This window comes from Bos taurus, chromosome 16 (genome assembly GCF_002263795.3).
Source record: "Bos taurus isolate L1 Dominette 01449 registration number 42190680 breed Hereford chromosome 16, ARS-UCD2.0, whole genome shotgun sequence".
Lineage (NCBI taxonomy): Eukaryota > Metazoa > Chordata > Mammalia > Artiodactyla > Bovidae > Bos > Bos taurus.
Genome location: NC_037343.1, coordinates 51,766,151 through 51,777,364, shown reverse-complemented (window position 1 = coordinate 51,777,364; position 11,214 = coordinate 51,766,151).

The following is an 11,214-nucleotide window of genomic DNA, read 5'->3' as shown; positions in this document are numbered from 1 at the left end:
AGTCCCCAGTGTGACATGAATGTCCAGCAAGTACCTGTACCCTCTGTCCCAAACTGGGGCTCTTCTCAGCAGATAAAGGGACTCCTGTCCCTCCTGATGGTCAGTGATGCAGATTTACACCAGCCAGCACACAGGTACAGCTGTTCTTGGACATGGCCACCGGCAGTGAAGCAACTGCTGGGTGACCAGGGTGTGGAAGCCCTCCAAAGCCACCAAATCCTTTAGCAGAGTCAACACCACTCCCTGGATGTGCTCTGCACATGAGCCACACTCCCGTGAGCTTGCTCACCACCAGTTGGGCATGGTGAGCGCAGCTCCAGAGAGAAGCATGTGGGACGTGCTCTCAGTTCACAAAACTGGGTTTATTATGCCGGCTGCAGCAGGGTAGGCTGGGGGGCTGCACTGGATAAGGAACGGCAGGGCGTCTTAGTGAGGGCTAGGGGGCTTGTAGAACATGGCCAGGTATTGAGGGATCTGGGGAGGACTTAAGGATGCAGAGGTTTGCTCCGGATGTGTGCTGTCAGGAAGCAGCAGGCATTCTGTGGTTGAGAAGCTCGATTCACTGCTCTCCTGAATGAGACGCTGCAGCTGCGGTTTGGTAGGGGAGCAGCAGAGGCTCACAGGATGGGAGGGTATTGGAGATTCTTGCAGCTGGCCCAGAGGCTCTGGGCTCCTGGACCTGCCTCCAGGGCGCTGTGAGATTGGCACCCACCAAGGCTCAGAGGTGAGAGCCAGGCTAGCGGCTTCCCCGGCTGTCAGGGGCACTTTTCTCTCCTAGTTTGGTTTGTTGTAGTTTCTCCTGTCATTAAACTGTCATCTTGTGCTGTAATAACACATGTTGCAGCCTGTTTCTGGTTAGTTGTGTTTGGAAGGGTGTGTCTGGATGAAATTCTGGGAGATGCCTGTGTCTTCTGAGCCACACGTTTATAAATCACTCCGTAAAGGTGTGCTTTCCCAGTGGCTCAGCTGGTAAAGAACCTGCCTGGCAATGCAGGAGACACAAGAGATGCAGGTTCCATCCCTGGATCAGGAAGATCCCCAGAGGAGGAAACGGCAACCCACTCCAGTATTCTTGATTGGAGAATTCCACAGAAAGAGGACCCTGGCGGGCTACAGTCCATGGCGTTGCAAAGAGTCAGACACGACTGAACGCGAGTGCACACACACACACATCATTCGTTGTTCAGTCGTGTCCAACTCTTTGCAACCCCATGGACTGCAGCACGCCAGGCTTCCCGATCCTTCACTATCTCCTGGAGTTTACTCAAACTCTTGCCCATTGAGTTTGTGATGCCATCCAACCATGTCATTCTCTAGGGAGATTTCAGCAATATAGTAAGCTAGTCACAAAAAGACAAATACTGTATGAGTCCACATATGTGAGGAGAAGGCAATGGCAATCCACTCCAGTACTCTTGCCTGGAAAATCCCATGGACAGAGGAGCCTGATAGGCTGTAGTCCATGGGGTTGCTAAGAGTCGGACATGAGTGAGCAACTTCACTTTGACTTTTCACTTTCATGCATTGGAGAAGGAAATGGCAGCCCACTCCAGTGTTCTTGCCTGGAGAATCCCAGGGACAGAGGAGCCTGGTGCGCTGCCGTCTATGGGGTCACACAGAATCAGACACGACTGAAGTGACTTAGCAGCAGCAGCCACATATGTGAGACCTTAGAATAGGCAAATTAATAGGATGGTGGGGTAGGGGTTTTGGGTGGTGGCATACAGAGTTGTTTAGTGAGTACAAAGTGTGAGTTTGCACAAAGAAAAGTGGTCTGGAGATGACAGTGTGAATGTAGTTAATGCCACTGAGCTGTACACTTAAAACAGTTATGTGTTTATTTTAAAAATTTTCTTCTGCACTATTGTTTTATCATTTTTGGCTGTGCTGGGTCTTCACTGCTGCGTGTGGCCTTCTCTAGTTGTGGTGCAAGGGCTTCTCTGTGTTGGCTTCTCTTGTGGAGCACAGGCTCTAGGTGCACGGGCTTCCGTTGTTGTGGCTCACGGGCTCAGTTGCCCACAGCATGTGGAATCTACCTGGACCAGGGTTCGAACCCATGTCCCCTACGTTGGCAGGCAGATTCTTCCCTGGACCACCAGGGAAATCCTATGATTGGTAATTTTATGTTATGGACATTTTACCACAGTTAAATAATATACATAATTTAAGGCTTGGAGACTGGGAGATGAGCTGATAAAAGTGACGTAGGAGTCCTGAGGTGGGGGACCATGCCTGTCATTGGCATCCTACGAAGGCTTTCCATTGTGTACAAATCCGGTGAGACGCTGCTGGCAGATCTGGGCTTCCGGAAAGCAGACCTAGCCTTCCTGAAGTGCCTTGCATGGCCACTAGAGGGCAGCATCAGCTAGTGAGCTGGGCACTGAACCCTGGGGTGCCCAACTCTCAAGCTTCTCATAGGGGTCCTCAGCTTCTCTAGATGCAAAATGGGAATCATTCTTGCCTGCCAACTGCACGTGGTTGGATAAGTAAGCAATATGGCTATGGAATTGCTGCAAGCAGACCACACCATCTTGGACGGAGATTGAATTCCTCATATGCCCAAACTCCTACCTATTAGGAGGGCCCCCCAGCAGTTCCCACGCTTCCACCACTGCAAGTCCCTGTCTGAGAACCTGGGCTCAATAAACACAGAACCGGGACAAAGGACAGCATGAGGTTGCTAGGGAACCCCGAGCCTTCCTGTTTGTCACCCTGTCCCCAGAGTCCCCCTTACCCGAGGCTACATCCAGCACATGCAATCCCTTGCAGGTCAACCAAATGCTACCCCCTACTCTGCTAGGGACACAAATAGTAGAAATGAGCAATTAAATGAGAGCAGAAAGGGATCAGGATAGGGGAGAGAAGAGAAGGCTGGGCTGATAAAGAAGAATCTCAGAGACTACAGTACATTTTCAGAGAAATGGTTTTATTAAGTTACAATGCTAATATTGTGAATACTTACTGGTAAAAAACAATAATCTATGAAGTAGCTACTGTTAATATCCCAGTTCAAAGACAAGCTGCACATCACGGGAGCTTCCCTGGTGGTCCAGTAGTTAAGATTCCATGCTTCCACTGCAGGGGGTGCAAGTTCGACCCCTGGTCAGGGAACTAAGATCCTGCATGCTACATGGTGGGAAAAATAAAAGAGCAAACACCAACTTCACGTCAGAGAATCAGAGACATTGTTGTAACTGCCTAGGACTGCACGGCAGAGTCAGGATCAGAGTCCAGTAAAAACTACAAGCCAAAAAAAAAAACAAAACTACAAGCCAGTGTTATAGACCCACAAGATGTTCAAGAATGTTCCAGAGCCCATCATGTAACACAGATGCCCAAATCCAGCTGAAAACAATCTTAAATGTCTTGAGGCCTTCATTTTAAAGAGATGTTGATTTTAGGCTGTGGGCTTCTGCAAGTGAGGTGTACTTTCCCCGTGCATTCAGAAAGGCTCTTGCATTCATGGTGTGTGAATCACACTAATCTCATGAATGATCATCAGCTCAGAGACCTTGGAGTCTGCCCTAGCCATGACCTTCCTTTTGCAGAGGAAAAAAAAAAAATGTGCTCTTCAGTGGAAAACTACAGACTCTACATGCAGCACATCTTCTGAGTTAGTGGATTCTAGCCTTTCATCATCTTTGAGCTGTTTTACAGCCCGGTAAATTGAAGTAACGATAAATTTATCCTGTCTTAGAGGTTTCCCCTATCCCCTTGTGGAAAAATCAGTTTCACCTCCATCTGCCCATTCATTTCAATATTCCTGACCTATGAATGTGAGTGTTCTGTTGTTGGTTATAACATCTGCCTGGTTCCCTTATAAATTAAAATGTTTAACATATATTCATCTTTTTATCTGTATGGAATCATGATCTTTTCCTTGAAAATGATCTTTTAATGAGGGCTCCCCAGGTGGCTCAGTGGTAAAGAATCTGCCTGCCAATGCAGGAGATATGGGTTCGATCTCTGGGTCAGGAAGGTCCCCTGGAGTAGAAGATGGCAACCCGCTCTAGTATTCTTGTCCTATTCTCGTTCTATTTCCCATTGTCCATGGGAATCCCATGGACAGAGGAGCCTGGGGGGCTGCAGTCCATGGGGTCGCAAAGAGTCGACACGACCGAGCACACAGGCATGCACGACCTTTCAGCATCTCCTTCATCAGGTGTTTGGACACTCCTTTCAGTCAGGAGAGATGGCAAGTGGCTTGCGACCTTCCTGACTGACCAGTTATGAAGCAGCAGGCATGAGACTTCCTGGCCGTCCAGTGGCTAAGATTCTGCCCTCCCAATGCAAAGGGCCTAGGTTTGATCTCTTTTTCAGGGAACTAGATCCTACATGCCCGCAACTAAGATCCGGAGCAGCCAAATAAATAAAAAAGAACAAGTAGCAGCAGGCAAGTGGCAGCTGCCTCCCAGAGCCGCAGCTGAACGAGGTGGGTGGGGCAGGCAGGGCTCTGCTCAGGTCATGGGATGAGATCTTAGCGAGACCTGGCTCTCCCTCTGGTTAAGCCTCTAACCAGCCACTTTCCCTGAAGACACAGCCTCTCTAGGCCTGAGGATAAGGAACAGCAGAGGGAGCTGGCTTTCAGAGCTCTTGTTTGGGGCAAGGCTGGAGAGCTGGGGTGATTAATTACCCCTGACGGGGTTTCAGCACGGGTAGGAAGCAGACAGAGAGACCTGGAACTGGCAGTGGACATGCCTAACCAGGAGGCCTAGGCTGTGACTGCCCAGGGGGGCCAGGACCACTTGGGGGGTCAGGAATGGCCCGCACTAACAGATGCTGGGGGCTGGCCCCCACCCCATAGAGTCCTCCCCACACCTCCTCACATCTCCGCCTTAAAAGTGAGGATGCTGGGGTCCAGGGAGATGCCATGCACAGCTAACGACCACGGTCGGACCACACCCGGGATTTCTCTCAGTCTTTAGAGCCTGGCCAAAGCAAGATCAGGAGTGCCAGTCTCTTCCCTGGTAAAGGGGCCCAGAGAATGAGGGGCTCGAAGAAGTTGGAGTTGAAGAGATCTGGGCGCCTCAGTAATGATGACACGGACAGCTCTAACAACAACAGCTACCATTTCAGGGGCAGGAGGTATCTATAGATGTGGTCTCTTTTAGTCCTCACTCCTGCCATGAAGTAATTACCTATGATCCCGGCCTTCAGACAAGGAAACCGAAGCTTATGTTACACTGCTCTAATGGCCTCGGCCTGCAATGGCTTGGACTGAGGCTTGGGTTCCCAGCCAGGGACTGGGCTAGGTCGTAGCAGTGAAAGCACCGGATCCTAGCCACTAGACCAGTGGTCAGTGACAGGGGCCCTGGTCCTTGGGCTTTGCGGAAAAGAATTCCCACAAAGACAGAAAGTAGTGAAGCAAGTAAAGTGTTTATTGGGATGAAAAAGAGCACAGTGTGTGTGAATAGACACATGGGCAGGCTCAGAGGGAGAGTCCCTGAGTTGCTGAGTCATGCCCTCATGGTAGTTTGAATTACTTTCATGGGGCATTTCTTCTGGGTTTTCTTTGCCCAGTTTGACTTGCCTGGCTGACAGTCCATATCTGGTATATCCCAGGACCCTCCCAGGTGTGCGCATGCCTCTCTTAGCCAAAATGGATCCTACCGAAAAGGCGTCTGGGGTAGAACATCCATTGACATCCTCTTTGACCTCCAAGGAGCCTTTTCTGCGTATGTGTGCTCGGGGAGGTCACCTGACTTCAGGAGTGAGAAATGTGTGGTCTGTGCAGGGTCCAGCCTCCTTCCTTAATTGACCTACTATTCTTGGAGTTTTTGGTCACTAGAGAATGAATCTCTAATTGCTTCATCCTGGGGGGCGGGGAGGCGGCCCATCTGCCTCCTGCCTCAACACCAGGGGTGGATTCTAGCTCCAAATGTCAGGACCTAATCCCTTTCCACCACTGCTTTCACCTCCTAGCTAGTCACTCGGTCCTCCCAGCTCTTATTCCTTCATCTGTGAAGAAACTGAATATTTCCTGTAAACAAGGATGTCACAGTGACTGCAGCCCTCCAACATGAGCCAAGGGCTTCCCTCATAGCTCAGTTGGTAAAGAATCTGCCAGCAATGCAGGAGATCCCGGTTCAATTCCTAGTTTGGGAAGATCTGCTGAAGAAGGGATAGGCCACCCACTCTAGAATTCTTGGGCTTCCCTTGTGGCTCAGTTGGTAAAGAATCTGACTGCAATGCGGGAGACCTGGGTTCAATCTCTGGGTCGGGAAGATTCCCCTGGAGAAGGGAAAGGCTATCCACTCCAGTATTCTGGCCTGGAGAATTCCATGGGGTCGCAAAGAGTCTGACAGGACTTAGCCACTTTCACTTCACTCAATGTGAGCCAGTGAGCCCTAAGGAAATTCAAGAAGGAAAGAATACCTGCCAGCTAGCAGCCATCAGACTGCAGCCACTCCCTACATTGAGCCCTGAGGAAACTCAGGATGTGAAAACACAGGATACTGGCCCCAGATAGCTGAGGTGTGTATAACGGGAATGATTCAGTGAGCCCACACACTTGCATCTTCCCATACACAGAGAAGTGCTAAATTCCTTAATTTGGGATAGCTGGTTTTCTTCAATTAATAACAATCTTTTCTTTTTAATCCATAAATTTCATTTTTTTATCTTTGACTATGCTGGGTCTCCATTGCTATGCGCGGGCGGACTCCTCATTGAGGTGCCTGGGCTTAGCATTGCAGTGGCTTCTCTCATTGCAGAGCGTGGACTCTAGGGCACACAGGCTCAGTGCTTGCAATGCGCAGGCTTAGCTGCCCCACAGCATGTGGAATCTTCCTGGACCAGGGATTGAACCCGTGTCCCCTGTGTTAGCAGGTGGATTCTTAACCGCTAGACCACCAGGAAAGTCCAACAATAATCTGTTGATGTTCATACTATCTGCCCTTTGTCACAAGACTTCTCTGTAACCTAACCCTCCCCCCTACACTCACACACACATACACACACACTTCATCTTGCCTCTGTGGAGCAGTTCTCCCAGAGTTACTTGAGATGCTGCCTCTTGGACTTAAATCCTAAAAATTTCCACTGAATAAAACATAACTCTCAACTTTTAGGTTGTGAATATTTTTTAAGCCTACATCTGTAAAACAGAGATAATTATACTTTTCCTCATCACAAATAGCATATGACTAAATGCAATGTGGCTCTCTGGACTGGATCCTGGAATGGAAAAGGATATTTAGTGGAAAAACTGGTGAAATCGGATAAAGTTTGGAGTTTAGTGCATAGTTTTGTACCAATGTTGGTTTCCTCATTTGAACAAATGTGCCGTAGTTATGTAAGATGTTATCAAAAAGGAAGCTGGTGAAGGGTGTAAGGTAACTAACTCTCTCTGTGTTCTTTGTAACATTTCTGGAAGTCTAAAATTATTCCAAAATCAAAAGTGTATTATTTTAAAAAGTAACTGGACAAAAGAGAAGGCTGTGAGCTCTGGGAGGCACTGCCCATCAGGGACAGGGGAACACAAAGACCAGAGGAGGCCATCAGAGGCTTTTCTGCAGATGGGCCTGTTTTGCTGGGAGAAAGGGACACATATGGAGAAGGGCGGGGGAACCCACTGATGAAGGAGAGGGCAAGGAAGGCAAGGTGGGGGACCCAACCCAATTTATGTGGATTTCTGTTCTTGATTGTTCCCAGGGTCAGAGCAAACCCCAGTGGGGTGGCCCCAGATGGGTTCTGGCCAGGCAGGCAGAGTAAACAAAGCTTTGGGGCTGTCATTCCCCTCCCCATGTGGCCTGGGAGTCCTGGGGTGAGGTGGGGGAAGTGCCGGGGCTCCCTCCACCCCAGCAACCAGGAGACAGATGCCAAATGAGAAGTGGGGGATGAGGGGGTCTCAGAAAACCAGGGTGACCTTTAGCTAGCATGGGTGGCAGTTTTTTTTTTCTTTTTTCCTTTCCATAAACAGAGCAATTCCTTAGGAAAGAAAATACAACACAGCCCAGGAATCTTGAGCTGTTTCTTTAAAGCCAGCGGAGCTCTTGCAAAGTTCAGGTTCACAGGGAGAGACTGGCTGGAGCAGGAGAGAAACCTGAGAGGCATTAGCCTGAAGGCCTGATCAGAAGGCAGATCCAGGAAGGCCAAGGAGGGTTATGAAAGCTCTGTTTGGGGCCTGTGAGTCATCAGCCAGTCATCCTGGGGCTTTGGCCTCACTGAGCCCAGCTGGAACCTCCCTTGAAAATCTACACCCCTCCATCAGCACCCCACCCCCACCTCTGGGGCAGGGCAGAGCTCTGGGGTGGCCTACAGCTTGCCTGGAGCTTCCACTACATTCATTCATTCAAATACTCTTGGACCCCTTCAGTATACCAGCCACTGCCCTTGGCACAGAACTCAGTTTAATGAGAGAGACAGAAAACAGAACAGCCTCTGCTGGTGGACACACACACACACTGGAAGGTCGGGAGAGGAAAGCTGGAGAGAGCATGACATCCACTCAGGAGTGGGGGTCCCCCAGCGAGCTGCCATTTCAGAGCACTCCAGGTGCTTGCTCTCCGAGCAGGGCAGCTGCGTGTGGATGGGAGGTGTGGGAAGGAGCAAGAATGAGGTCTAGCCAAGGGCAGAACCAAACCAGCAAGGGCCTCTTGGACTGTGGATGAGGGTGGCACTTTATCCCTGAGGGCCTGGGATGGAGGCACTCATGTGGAGGCACCTTGAGCCCTGGTAGAATTCCAGAGACTGGGAACCAGAGGACATGGAAACCAACTGCCCATTCTCACAGAAGTGGAGACTAGAGCCCAGAGAGGGTGAGACTTGCCGGACTCACACAGCAGGCCAGGGCCATGCCCAGCTGTCCTGATTCCCAGAACAGGCTTTTTCCCATCCCTCCCACTGTATTATCTTCCAAGACTTACTTGCGGACCCAGGTAGGTGCCTGCAAACATCTCGAGGAGGAGGAATGAAGGGTGTGGGTGAGAAAATTAGACCAGTGTTTTGAATAGGCTGACCCAGAGCGGATGATCCCCCGGGGGAAGGCGGACAGGCTTCCGACAGCGGGGAGAGTTGACTTGCCCCAAAGGACAATGTGAGTCACTGGAGAGCAAGGCTTACACTTCCTCCTTCCTCACGGCTTTGGTCTCAGTTCCCTGGGAGGAAGTGCAGCCTGGATTCCTGGGGGCGGCCCTCCTCCTTGAAGGTCCAGATTGGGGTGCCAGCTATCTGCACCCGCTACAACTCCTCCACATTCCCTTTCTGAGGCCCTGGTAAATTTCCATCTTGGCCCCAGTTCTGACTCAGGCTCAGCCCATCACATGGACATTGGCTGCAAGAAGGTACAGCCTCCTCGCTCTCACCCTGAGCTCAGCCACACTTCCTCTGCCCTGGGCTACGTCCCCTTCTCTTTCTCCAGAAGTTGAGCCACTCTGACAAAGAGCCCCTGGCTGCCCAGTCAGTGGAACAAAATATTGACTGCAGGGAAGGTATCTTTGGAGAGCGGGTCACCAGGAGCCCCTGGATGGAAGACCAGAGATAACGAATGACCCCATGAAAGTGAAAGTCGCTGACTAGTGTCCGACTCTTTGCAACCCCGTGGATTATATAGTCCATGGAATTCTCCAGGCCAGAATACTAGAAGGGGTAGCCTTTCCCTTCTCCAGGGGATCTTCCCAACCTAGGGATCGAACCCAGGTTTCCTACATTGCAGGCAGATTCTTTATCCCACAGCTATCACCGATTGAGGGCCTACGATGTGTCAGGTGCTAATGCAGCCTAGAGCCCCAGGAGGCAGAAATATTCGTGTCCTAGTTTCACAGAGAGGAGAGAAGGTGGACCATAGTCAGAGGGAGTGAATGACTATGACATCCAGGCAGCACCCAGGACCCACTCAGGACTGAAGTCATGGATTTGATTTTATTTTTTAGACAGTTACTTATTTATTTGGTTGCACTGGGTCTTAGTTGGGGCATGTGAACGCTTAATTGCAGTGTGTAGGATCTAGTTCCCTGACCAGGGATGGAACCCAGGCCCCTGCATTGGGAGTGAGGACTCCCAGCCACTGGACCACCAGGGGAGTCCTAGGTCATGGATTCTAAGTGGGCGGCTGACAAGGTGGTGTGTTTTGCTACAACCAGCCACCCAGGTGAGGCGCAGAGTGGTCAGAAAGCTGGGTTTGACTTGTTGGGGTTTCGGCAGGTGCTGGGAAGGTTGTGCAGGTAGGAAGAATGGTGAGGAAGGAGGGGCCGAGGTTCAGGGAGCAGGGATGGGCTTCCCGACAGCTGGGGTTGGGGAACCAGAGAGGAGGAGGAGGGGAGGGGAGGGGCAGAGGTCAGTCATCGGAAATTAAGGAGACTTCAGTGCAGGCTTTAGTCCTGGGCTCTGAACCCTGGGGTGGTCTCTGCGTGCGGGATGAGTTGTTTGTTTGCTTCCTGTTGGGTCCACAGTCTGTGGGGAACAGGCCCTCCCTGAATATTTATGGAGTGAGAGTGTGGCTACCAGAGGGAATCTGCGGTGGGGTCACTTTCCTCTTTCTACCATGGTGTTTTATTTTTCTTTTCTTGAAAATGTTTAAACCTTTGTTTGTTTTTGGCTGCTCCGGCTGACCAGGGATCGAACCCATGTCCCCTGCACTGGCAGGCAGATTCCCATCCACTGCGCCATCAGAGAAGGCCTACTGTGTGTGTTTTAAAATACTTTTATTTATTTATTTATATTTGGTTGTGCTAGGTCTTCGTTGCTGGGAGGGCTTTTCTCTAGTTTCGGGGAGTAGGGGCTACTCTCCGGCTGTGGCGTGAGGAAGCCCATCGACGCGGCTTCTCTTGTTGCAGAGCACAGGCTCTAGGGCCTCGGTGGCTGCAGCACGTGGGCTCAGTAGTTGCGGTTGCCAGGCTACAGAGCACAGGCTCAATGGTTGTGGTGCATGGACTTAGCTGCTCCGTGGCATGTGGGGTCTTCCCAGATCAGGGATGGAAGCCTTGTCTCCTGCGATGGCGGGCAATTCTTTACGCTGAGCCACTGGGGAAGCCCACTGCCGTGTTTGTTTGTGTTAAATAACAGCTTTATTGAGCTATAGTTTACATACCACAAAATTCAGCCTTTTTTAGGGTTTTTAAACAGTAGTTTTGTTTATATTCAGGGCTTCCCTGACAGCTCAGCTGGTCAAGAAAGAATCTGCCTGCAATGAGAGAGACCTGGGTTTGAGCCCTGGGTTGGGAAGATCCCCTGTAGAAGGGAACAGCTACCCTCTCCAGTGTTCTGGCCTGGAGA